Here is a 10,726-nt window from a genome sequence, read left to right on the forward strand (position 1 = left end):
TTATAGATATAAGATATGTTTATATATGCGTATAGGTATTAATTAAATCTTCGTAAACAAACTTACTGTAGCCAGCGAGCGACCATCCGAGTGTATACACGCATATATATTAAGAAGTACATGAAGTTCATGCAATAGTGTGCGTTCGTACACTTCTCTCCGTCTTTCTTTTCGCCATGCGCCAGCGTGAAACACAACATCACGTGACTATACTAATTTTCGTTATTCGAATCCATTACAAAATTTAATACAGCGACTTAGAAATACTGTAATTATTTATTTAAGAGTCTAAAATTCGTACGATTTATTCTGATCAAAGATATTAGTCCGCATTTTCATAGTCACTATTCGACTTTTTCTAACCGAACCTATATTATCCCTAAATTCATACACTTTATTTGAATTATGGATATGCGATAAAAAAAATATTAATATCAAAAGTCTCTCCGTGCAACTCTCACATCTTTTTGGCGAAGTAAAGTCTGTCTGGTAAAAAGTATTGATTTTTAACATTAAGGATTGGAGCTTCAAACTTGGACTTCGGTATTTTTGAGGAGCCCAAATATCAGAGACTCAGTTAACATTGGAAAATTCCGAATAAAATATTTCTTGTAAAAGTATTATTCACGTGGTACAGTGTAATTATTTTGTAACGTCAAGAGCTGAAATCCAAAAATAGGAGTTTGTATTTTTGAGAAACTGTAAAACTAGAGTGCTTGCTGCTTTGGCATGTAATAGCTGTCGTAAATATACTAAAGAAACCAAAATCTGCCGCCTAAAAAAGCGGCTATTTTAACGGCTATTAAACTGGTTTCCATAAACGGCAATAAACGGTCGTTTATTTTCAGTAGGGTATTTCCACTGCTAAGCTCCATTCTTGTGAATAAAGAATGCAATTAGTAGAATTTAACTGATGATGAGTTGTATTTTATTAATTTAAATGCCGAGAGTAAGAGTTTGACATTGTGAGGAGTTCTAGTATGTCAAACCAAAATCCTTACAATGTGCTTTTTTCCGAGTAGGGAAATTTTCTCGTAAGAGCGAAACGTTTTTTTTGTGAAGATGAGTGCTCTATAAAGTAGCTCTTTAAATATACCAGAAGATAAACAACCTTTCTTTCATCTTTTACTATGAAATTTAATATTAGCGACTTAGACAAAAATGTGAGCATTTCGAATTTTAAAAACTTACTTTAAATATTATACAGGTTATAAAGAGATTCAAAGTTAAACTTTTCATGGATAGGCATGTTTTAAAAAACAATTTCAACCCGCCCTATTGTATAGATAGGTTAGTACAATGTTAAACTCCAATAATACGTGAGGCTACACGGGAAAAGGGTGGCGATAGTGCTTGAGACAGTTGAGAACGCCAAAACAGGTCAATACTGCGTGCGCACACATTCACTTTTAATACAAGAAGCAGGATGGACCGAAAGCAGTGTCGAATGTGACTAGTTAAGTCAGGTTCTGTATTTTTTCCTGAATCGATACGAACTCAAATTTTTAAAAAACATGAAATGCGGTGGTTTAAATCCGGACGTATAACATTAAATTTAGTACACAGCAAAAAAATGAAAGTAATAATGATTACTATAAAATATTGCTTTAATAATTACCTGTGATTTTCCTTCCGTTACATTGACATAAGTTACTATTTTTGTCGGTAAGTTTTGTTTCTTCGATTGAAATTAAATTGTGCGCAGTTTTAATAGTGAAGCAAATTTTATTTTAACCTCACTTATTACATTGTATTTGCTGCAGGACAAGAATATTGTGTAGAGAATGTAAGCATGAATGCTAATAGATAGTTTCAGATAGTTTTCGTTCTAGGCGTTTAAAAATCTTCTACCTAGTGACACTATGTTGTCCTATTATTTAACAACCTATTATTATGCATCCTAATTTAATAATATTTAATAGTTACAAGTACTGAGATCTTATTCGAAATTGTACATAATGCATGGAAGGTTAGAATATGTGTACTGCTTTTCAAAATTGAATTACAGTACTTCCAATCTAAGCTGCATTGTGCTTTTTTTTATTAATTATCAAATGAGATGACAGAATTAAAGTAGCAGTAGCTTTTTTGTTGAACAGCCGTCTTTTAGTTATATAAGTCATTCATATTAAACAGCACGATAAAAACCACAGTTTTATTAAGTTATAAAAAACAAATTTTACCAGAATTTACTTTCGTAACTATTGAAGCATATACTAATTTTTCTAATGTATGTTTGTTTTTAATGTAGGTTCTAGGACGTGGAAAAAATTACCTATCTTAAAATGTATTATTTCTAGTTTCGAGGTTTAAACAAATTGATTTCTTTTTGCAAATATTGAATCTAGAAGTTATTAGAAAAGTGCCCTGGTATAGCCGATTAAATCGTAAGTTTTCTAATCATGTTTTATTCCCAATGATGTTTAAATGCGTTTCCCAAAAAATCGTGTTTTAAATTAGTTTTGGTAAGATTTTGACTAGAAATAATTGGAATATTTAGTCATTTTTCTTAAATTGTTCAGCGGAAATGTCGCTTAGGGTGGCTCAAAAAGGATTTTATTTTTTAGAGGGCAACGATCCCCCCAATTTCATTCCAAATCCGTAAAGAGAAATTCCCTAATTTTTAATTTTTTAATTTTAACAAGTAACGGCTTTGACTTGAAGTTTCCCATGTAAAAAGCATGGGGAAAATCAGTTTTTTGAGTTTTTAGAAGAATTTTTTAGAGTTTAAACAAATGTGATGGGAAAGTAGGGGGGGCCTACAGAGAATTACACGACGAAGAATTTCATCTATCAGACATATGGGTTTGACACCCCTAACACACCCCCACGAGTACGGCAAAACTACCTTTAAAACAAGAAATGTCAATTTTTCCTGAAATCGACCTTTTGAATAATATATTCTCGTATTTTTTTTAGTTAAAATTATTACTATTGGTCTAGTGGAATATTTATTAACATTAGTTTATAAATTTTCAATTGCTCAAACAAATGGAATTTGTTTCAATAATTTCGCTTCGATTTTTAAAAATAAAAATTATTACTGTTAGTCTAGTCGAATATTCATCAGTTATAATTATTAACTAATTAATAATTAATTTATCAGTATTATTTAAGTAATAATTTTTGTTAAAATTTTTTAAAATGAAATTAATCAACAAATATTGATAAATATTCCACTGGAGAAATGTTAATAATTTTTAGTTAAGAAATGATATACAGAAATTCCATTCGCTTAAACAATTGAAAATCAATGAACTAATGTTACTAAATATTCCACTAGACCAGTAGTAATAATTTTTAAGGAAAAAATCGAAATTTTATAAAAAAAGGTTTAAACAAATCTCATTCATTTAAATAACAAAACAATAATTAACCAATGTTAATAAATATTCTACAAGACTAATAGCAATAATTTTTAGGGGTAAAAACGATTTTTCAAGAAAAAAAAATTGTAACAAATTCAGTTTGTGAAAATAATTGAAAATTTATAAACTAATGTTAATAAATATTCCACTAGACCAATAGTAATAATTTTAAGTAAAAAAACACGAGAATACATTGTTCAAAAGGTCGATTTCATGAAAAATTGACATTTTCATTTTTAAGTGTAGTTTTCAGGTACTCGTGGGGGTGTGTTAGCGGTGTCAAACACATATGTCTGATAGATGAAATTCTCTGTCGTATAATTCTCTACAGATCGCAAAAGTTTCCCGTCACATTTGTTTAAACCCTAAAAAATTATTCTAAGAACTCAAAAAACTTATTTTTCCCCATGCGTTTTAAATGGGGTACTTCAAGTCAAAACGGGCACCTGTTAAAATAAAAAAGTGAAAAAATAAAAAATTAGGGAATTTCTTTTTTCGGATTTGGAATAAAATGGAGGGGTCGTTGCCCTCTAGCATGCAAAAAAAATTTTCCATGCATTTTTGGACCACTCTAATGTCACTAGGTTAGGACACAAGCTCTTTGAAAAGATTTGTTTTTTAATTTTTACAGACTTGATAAGCTCAAAAAATAGGTCAAAAAAATTCCATCGCTTACGTTTAAATGCGTTCTCCCAAAAGGTCATATTTTTAAAAATGTTGTTAAGATTTCGACTAGAAATATTTGGAATATGGGGTCATTTTTTTATTGTTCAGCAGGAATGTCGCTAGGTCAGGTTACCAGCTTTTTTTGAAAATAAAAAACCAAAATTTATAGCCTTCGTAAGCTAAAAAAAATGGTTTCAAAAAATTTCTTGTTATAAAGTTGGCTATTTTGAGAGATTTCGCATTTCTCAAAAAAGTCTGGGTCCTGACGAACCACCCTCCCTTCGTGGTTGTCACATAAGAAAGTTTCTAGACAAGGAATACAAGGCGACTTAATTTTGCGTGAGTTACAAAAAAAATGTCCTGCCCCAAGTAGGTCACCTTGGATAGTGTAGCCTTAATCAATTGGATGACTAAATCGCACCGCGGAACAAAACTAATACCATTTTCTTAACACAGAAGTTTTGAATTCAAGTATTGGTGATCAATAAATTATTTAATGATCAAATTAATAATAATCAACCACTTGTAATTATTAAATAAACAATGGTTTAAATAAATATATTTCTATGACCCATCCAATGTCCATTTTTCGGCATTTTTAAATGACATTTCTATTAAAGACGCTATTATAAGTCCAAAATAAATATTTTATTATTTTCAATCAATAAATAAACAATTGTTTCAATTAAAAAATTTCGATCGCCCATCAAGTGTGCATGTTTTTGGCATACAATTGCATGTAAGCAAATAGAAAAACCTCAAACAATACTAAATAGTATTGAATTAAAAGAGAAAAAATGTAGGGCTCTAATGCTTACAATTATAAATATTCGAATCAGTGCCTTCAGAATCAGTGATATGTCATATAAATGAACAGACATTTTTAAAAAATCCGCCCACTTCGCCGGCACATTCCACTCAGGCGATGCGCGCGAGGCTCGCTTCACTTACACGTTTGAGCGCGCCTAGGGCGCGCAACTGTTGATTCTCCCGCTTCGCGCTCGATAATATAATTACCTCGCAGTTCACGCTCGATAATGTCTTTACCTCGCGCCGTGCCTTCGGTCTTTGTATATTTCCCACACTTGTGCACAAACTTTTTAAAACTAAATGTCAAAGCAATGGCAACAGTAATTTTATGATTGCGAATTCTGTTTCGTTAAAGCTCCTTCGCCTTTAACGAAAACATTCTCATCCAGTATCTCGCGGTTTGCTCTGGAGTTTGTACTATAAATTGTATATCATTTCATGAATGTATATTATTACAATTAATAACATGCATCGGCATTAAAACACACGTAGTTTCATTATTCCTTAGGACGTATTTAAATGTCCTGGGATATTCTTGGACATTGGCGCCTAAGTCCCCGGGTCATTATAAATACAACTTTAGGACGTCCTAAAGACGTTTTATGTCTGGCCTAAAGTTGTCCCAAAGATGCCCAAAGGTTTGGTCCTAAAGACGTCCCAAAAAGACATACAAGAGTCATGATTATTTTTTACGCTAAAAAGTGTAAGACCTCCCTGTGGGCAACAGGACATCACAAGGACGTCCTAAAATCGTTTTTATATGTCCTACGACATTGTGAGTACATTGTGAGCCATTAAGAGTATCAAATTCTATGTCAAAGCAGATGCTTTGAAAAAGCAACCTCTTTTCCTGCCGACTATTTTCATATCATGCGTTGTCGTGCTCAGTCATTGAGTTTTTATAGAAAATGGCTGGTTAACGAACTCGTTCTTTCTTTTTGGGCCCTGAAAAAGTGTGCCGAAGCACACAATACTGCAGGCAACAGGCAGACAGTGAGACACCTTCATAAAAATAGTTTTTTCTGACTTAGGGCGTCTCAAAACGTGGAGATTTGATAAAAACCGACCATGTTAGATTTGACACAAAACCAATACAATAATCTTGTCACCACCACTTAAAGTTCGTTTAAACACACCGCCATCATTGATAACGTCCTGAGGACGTCCGTAGGTTGTCCTCAGTACGTCCTTGATAACATTCTGAAGACGTCCACAGGACAACAACTTTGTTATCAAAGGATGTCTTGAGGACAGCCTAAGGACGTCCTCAGAATGTTATAAAGGATCACGGTGCGCCTTAACGTACTTTAAATGGGGGTGACAAGATTATTGTATTGATTTTGTGTAAAATAGGACATGGTCGGTTTTCATCAAATCTCCATGTGTTGAGACTCCCCGAGTCAGAAAACACTTTTTTTAAGGTTTCTGTACAGAATATATGAATATATATTCATATATGATTATATCATATATCAGGATATATGTAAGGATATACAGAAAATTATTGAATTTTGAAAAAAGTGGTCTCAAAAATTTTTAAAATACGCTCACTTTTTGAATTTTTATCCAAAATGGCTGTCTAACGAACTTGAACTTCATTTTGAGATAGTAAAAGAATTTACGAAAGGAAACCCAATCAGTCAATTCTTTCGAAAATTATCGTGCTAACAAAAAAAACCATCCACGCGGCCGGAGAGACACATTCGTAAAAACCTGTTTTTCGGGTTCAGGGGGTCTCAAAACGTGGACATTTGACAAAAACAGTAATGGCGACTGCGCCGCCTGGCAGCAACGAGCACCACTGATGAAAAGTCGTTGTAGTGAAAAGTCGATTTAGTCTCTGAGATAGTCTGAGAGATTTGGTTCCTTTTCGTGGTCCTTTTAAGAGTATTGCGACGGTAATATAATGTTCCTTTTGTATTCCTCACGTACCGGGCGGGCAGAGTTATTTGAAGTAGTTAGCCGTCGCTAACCCGACTCTCCTTTTTAAATTTTTTCTTCAAATTATTAACACTGCGTTTTTAATTGATGAATTTTCTCAATATACTTATTTATAATTATAACTTACATACTAATATACAATTTTCTAGTTGAATTAAAAAATGTTGTCTTTTTTACGTATCTCATTCAATTTACGAGAAACGTTGTATTAAGGCTGTTGGAACGGTGCGCACAAAAATGGCGAGATCCATGTGACACTCAAAACTTACCACCGGTCAATGATAATTCGGTATTGAGCTTCTGAAAATGGACTCAGAATATGTCTCCATCACCGTAAGGGTTCCATGCTTGCGGGATATGCGCATTCCGTCTGATTTTTTTAAACAAATCGGGTAAAAGCTAAACAATGAGAGTAAAGTGGTTAAGAAAAATATATAAATGGAGACCAAAGCGACTGACAGCTGTTTGGCGCTGATCAATCAATGTCACTTGATCGTAGTGCCAAGCAGGTGTCCTGTCGGTGAAGCTGCTGCTCTTGACGGTAATTTTAAATAAAAATGAAAATGCGATTTTTGTTCTTTATATTGTAATTGTTTCTTGACATGTCTTACTTGGCTTCATAATAGGAAATCTGTGAAAAGTGATAGAAGGATGCCGCCGTGAACTCGTTAATAATAATTGATAATAATTTTTCAAGTTAAAAATGTATTATTTATTGATTTATTTACATATATTGTTGTGTTTAACTTGCAAAACACATATCGAAATAGCACATTACGTAGAATCGTATGAATAAGGTAAGTATTATACAGCCTATTCTCGCTTTACAGAACAATAATATTAATCGCATAAATTTCTTATTGTAAATAAAAATATCTGCAGATTTTTGCAGAAATTTAAAAAAGTTGGTTGTTTCAATATCGAGATATACAAAGAAATTATTGTACACAGTAGACGTCAAATTTAGTAACAAAGCTTCGCAGGAAAAATTTTCAAAAAATTAGCAAATTACCGGCGCTTACTTTTTTCAAACTATTTTCTACGCCCTGATTCGCAAAGATTCATTATTCTTTGGTGTCGATACAGTGAATTAGGTCGTAGAAAATCGTTTTTTAAAAGTAAGGGCCCGTGATGTAATTATTTGCTAATTTTTTAGAAAAATTTCCTACGAAAATGGTTACTAAATTCGACGTATTCTGTGTAGAATAATCAATTAATTGAATTATTTAATTAAATAAATTAAATAATAGTAATAATGCAACAATTAATTTTTTACATTGAATCTCTCCGAGTGCACGGTCTCAATATCTAAGAATAATCAATCTTTGCGAATCAGGGCGTAGAAAACAGTTGGTAAAAAGTAAATGCCGGTTATGTAGTTATTTGCTTATTTGTTGCAAATTTTTCCTGCAAAAATTTGTTACTAAATCCGACGTCTTCTGTGTACAATAATTTCTATTGTATATCTCGATATTGAAACAACGAACGTTTTTAAATTTCTGCAAAAATCTTCAGATATTGTTATTCTCAATAAGAAATTTATGCGATTAATATTATTGTTCTGTAAAGCGAGAATAGGCTGTATAATATTAACTTTATTCATACGATTATACGTAATGTGCTATTTCCATATGTGTTTTGCACGTTACAACACAACAATATATGTAAATAAATCAATAAATAATACATTTTTCAACTTGCAAAATTATTATCAATTATTATAAGCGAGTACATGGCGGCATCCTTCTATCACTGTTCACAGTTTTCCAATTAGGTAGCCAAGTAAGACATGTCAAGAAACAGTTACAATATAAAGAACACAAATCGCATTTTTATGCTTATTAAGAATTCCCGCCAAGAGCAGCAGCTTTACCGACAGTACACATGCTTGGTAGTGCGATCAAATAACGTTGATCGATCAGCGCCAAGCAACTGTCAGTCGCTTTGGTCTCCATTCTTATATTTTTCCTAACCACTTTACTATCATTTGTTAGCTTTTACCCGGTTTGTTTAAGGAAATCAGACAGCAAGCGCATATCCCACAACCATCAAACCCCTTTCGGTGACGGGGAAACATTTTGAGTGCATTTTTAAAAGCTTAAAACCGAATTATCATTGACCGCTGGTAAGCTTTGAGTGTTATGGATTTCGCCATTTTTGTGCGCACCGTTTCAACAGCTTTAATTCCAATTTTTAACATTTAGAAAAACAGTTAGATATCTGAAATCATCGAAACCCGTTGATTCCGAATTATTATGTTTTAGGCTGATAACTATGAAATTTAAAAAAATCCATTTCTAAACTTTAATGCGAAGGCTTAACAAAGGACCCTTCAGTGTCGGCTACTCTATTGATATAGCTTCTATGCTGGTTATTTATGATTGAATTCTTATTTCAATTTTAGCCTCTCTGCTTGTTATTTATGATCGTATTTTTATTTCAATTTCGAAAAGGACATTTTAAAGCCTTTAAAACATTGAAACTAGCTACCTGGACATTTAAATATATCTGAGTGCCCGCGGAGAATTTGCCAGAGCTTCTCAGAGTCTTGAGAATCTTCAGCATATACTCTGAGATTTCTATCGATGTGGCAGTCCTCAAAAGCACTTCATCAGATAAATTTCATGGTTTTAATTTAGCAGAATTTCCTAATTTAAATCGTAATGTATCCTTAAATTATAGTTTTTCAAGTAATCCTAGTAAGGGACTCATCATTGTCCTAAAAAAGACCACCTTACCGATTTCATGGTTGTGCTATTTCATATTTCATACTTGACCTAGTTGATCTCCTATGCGCATCAAACTTAAACTTTAAACGGAAATCACATAGGATATCTTCACGGTGTCTTTATGGTGACTTTATGATATCTCTGTGTAATTGACAAATTTATGATAAAACAGTTTTTCCACTTTGAGAACAGTTTAGGGCTTATGCTAAGCTTGTAACTGACGATACATACACAAAACTTAAAAAGAACCCTACAAAAATAATAGTCAGTAAAAAAAAAAAAATTTCAAAGACTCTAAATTTTACAGCCAAACAATATCTAAATTGATACCTACTAATACCATCTCTCTATGAACTTACGGGCTCCCAAAAATCCACAGAGATAACATTCCACTCAGATCGAAAGTCAGCGCAATAAACTCAACAACTTACAACCTAGCACGCTTTCTCGCTACAAAACTAAAAGCCTTTTAAAGGAAACTTCATCACTCACGCCCAAAGTTCATTTGACTTTATCAAAAAGATTCAACAGATTCACATCCAAGCCCAAGATATTATAGTGAGTTTCGACATAGTATCTCTCTTTACGAAAGTACCAATCTCTGATACAATTGATATTATTAAATCTTTTACAAACATTCCTTCCGAGCTCGTACCTTTGATAGAACGCTGTCTCAATAATACTTACTTCTCGTTCAATAACTAATTTTACGACCAAACCTCAGGGACAGCAATGGGATCCCCAATCTCACCTGTAATAGCCAATGTCTTTATGGAACATCTAAAAACTAAAAACTTCAACCACGCCAAGCTTCAATCGTAATTTTGATTCCGTTACGTTGATGACACTTTTGTCATCTGGCAGCATGGACAAGAATAACTAAATAAGTTTTTCAATTTCATCAATCGATTACATCCTAATATGCAGTTCACAATAGAAATAGAATAAAACGTAAAATTGCCTTTCTTGGACGTATTAATTGACAAAATATCTGATAACACATTAGGACATGAAGTTTGCAGAAAACCCCCATACACAAACAGATATCTAAATGCCTCCTCATAGCATCACCCATCTCAAAAACAATTGGTCATCAACTCCCTTGAGTGGTTCAAGAAGAACCATGTCAGGCCTCGAGTGAGCAACAGAAACAATTGTCGAGAATATAAAGTTCCAGTATATACGGCACTTCCCATTCTCGACAATTGACTC

At 32.9% G+C, this 10,726-nt stretch overlaps 1 protein-coding gene across 1 annotated transcript in view; it reads left to right on the top strand.

Annotated features, from left to right (window-relative positions):
- Positions 1 to 1,425: 1,425 nt before the first annotated feature.
- The window catches only part of LOC117172902 (protein unc-79 homolog), a 1,455,529-nt gene continuing 1,446,228 nt past the window's right edge, over positions 1,426 to 10,726 (top strand). The window contains exon 1 of the mRNA XM_033361197.1: positions 1,426 to 1,665. The gene's annotated coding sequence lies outside the window, so the exon portion shown is untranslated. The remainder of the gene's footprint in view (positions 1,666 to 10,726) is intronic.

The sequence above is a fragment of the Belonocnema kinseyi genome, chromosome 5, assembly GCF_010883055.1.
Source record: "Belonocnema kinseyi isolate 2016_QV_RU_SX_M_011 chromosome 5, B_treatae_v1, whole genome shotgun sequence".
Taxonomy (NCBI): domain Eukaryota; kingdom Metazoa; phylum Arthropoda; class Insecta; order Hymenoptera; family Cynipidae; genus Belonocnema; species Belonocnema kinseyi.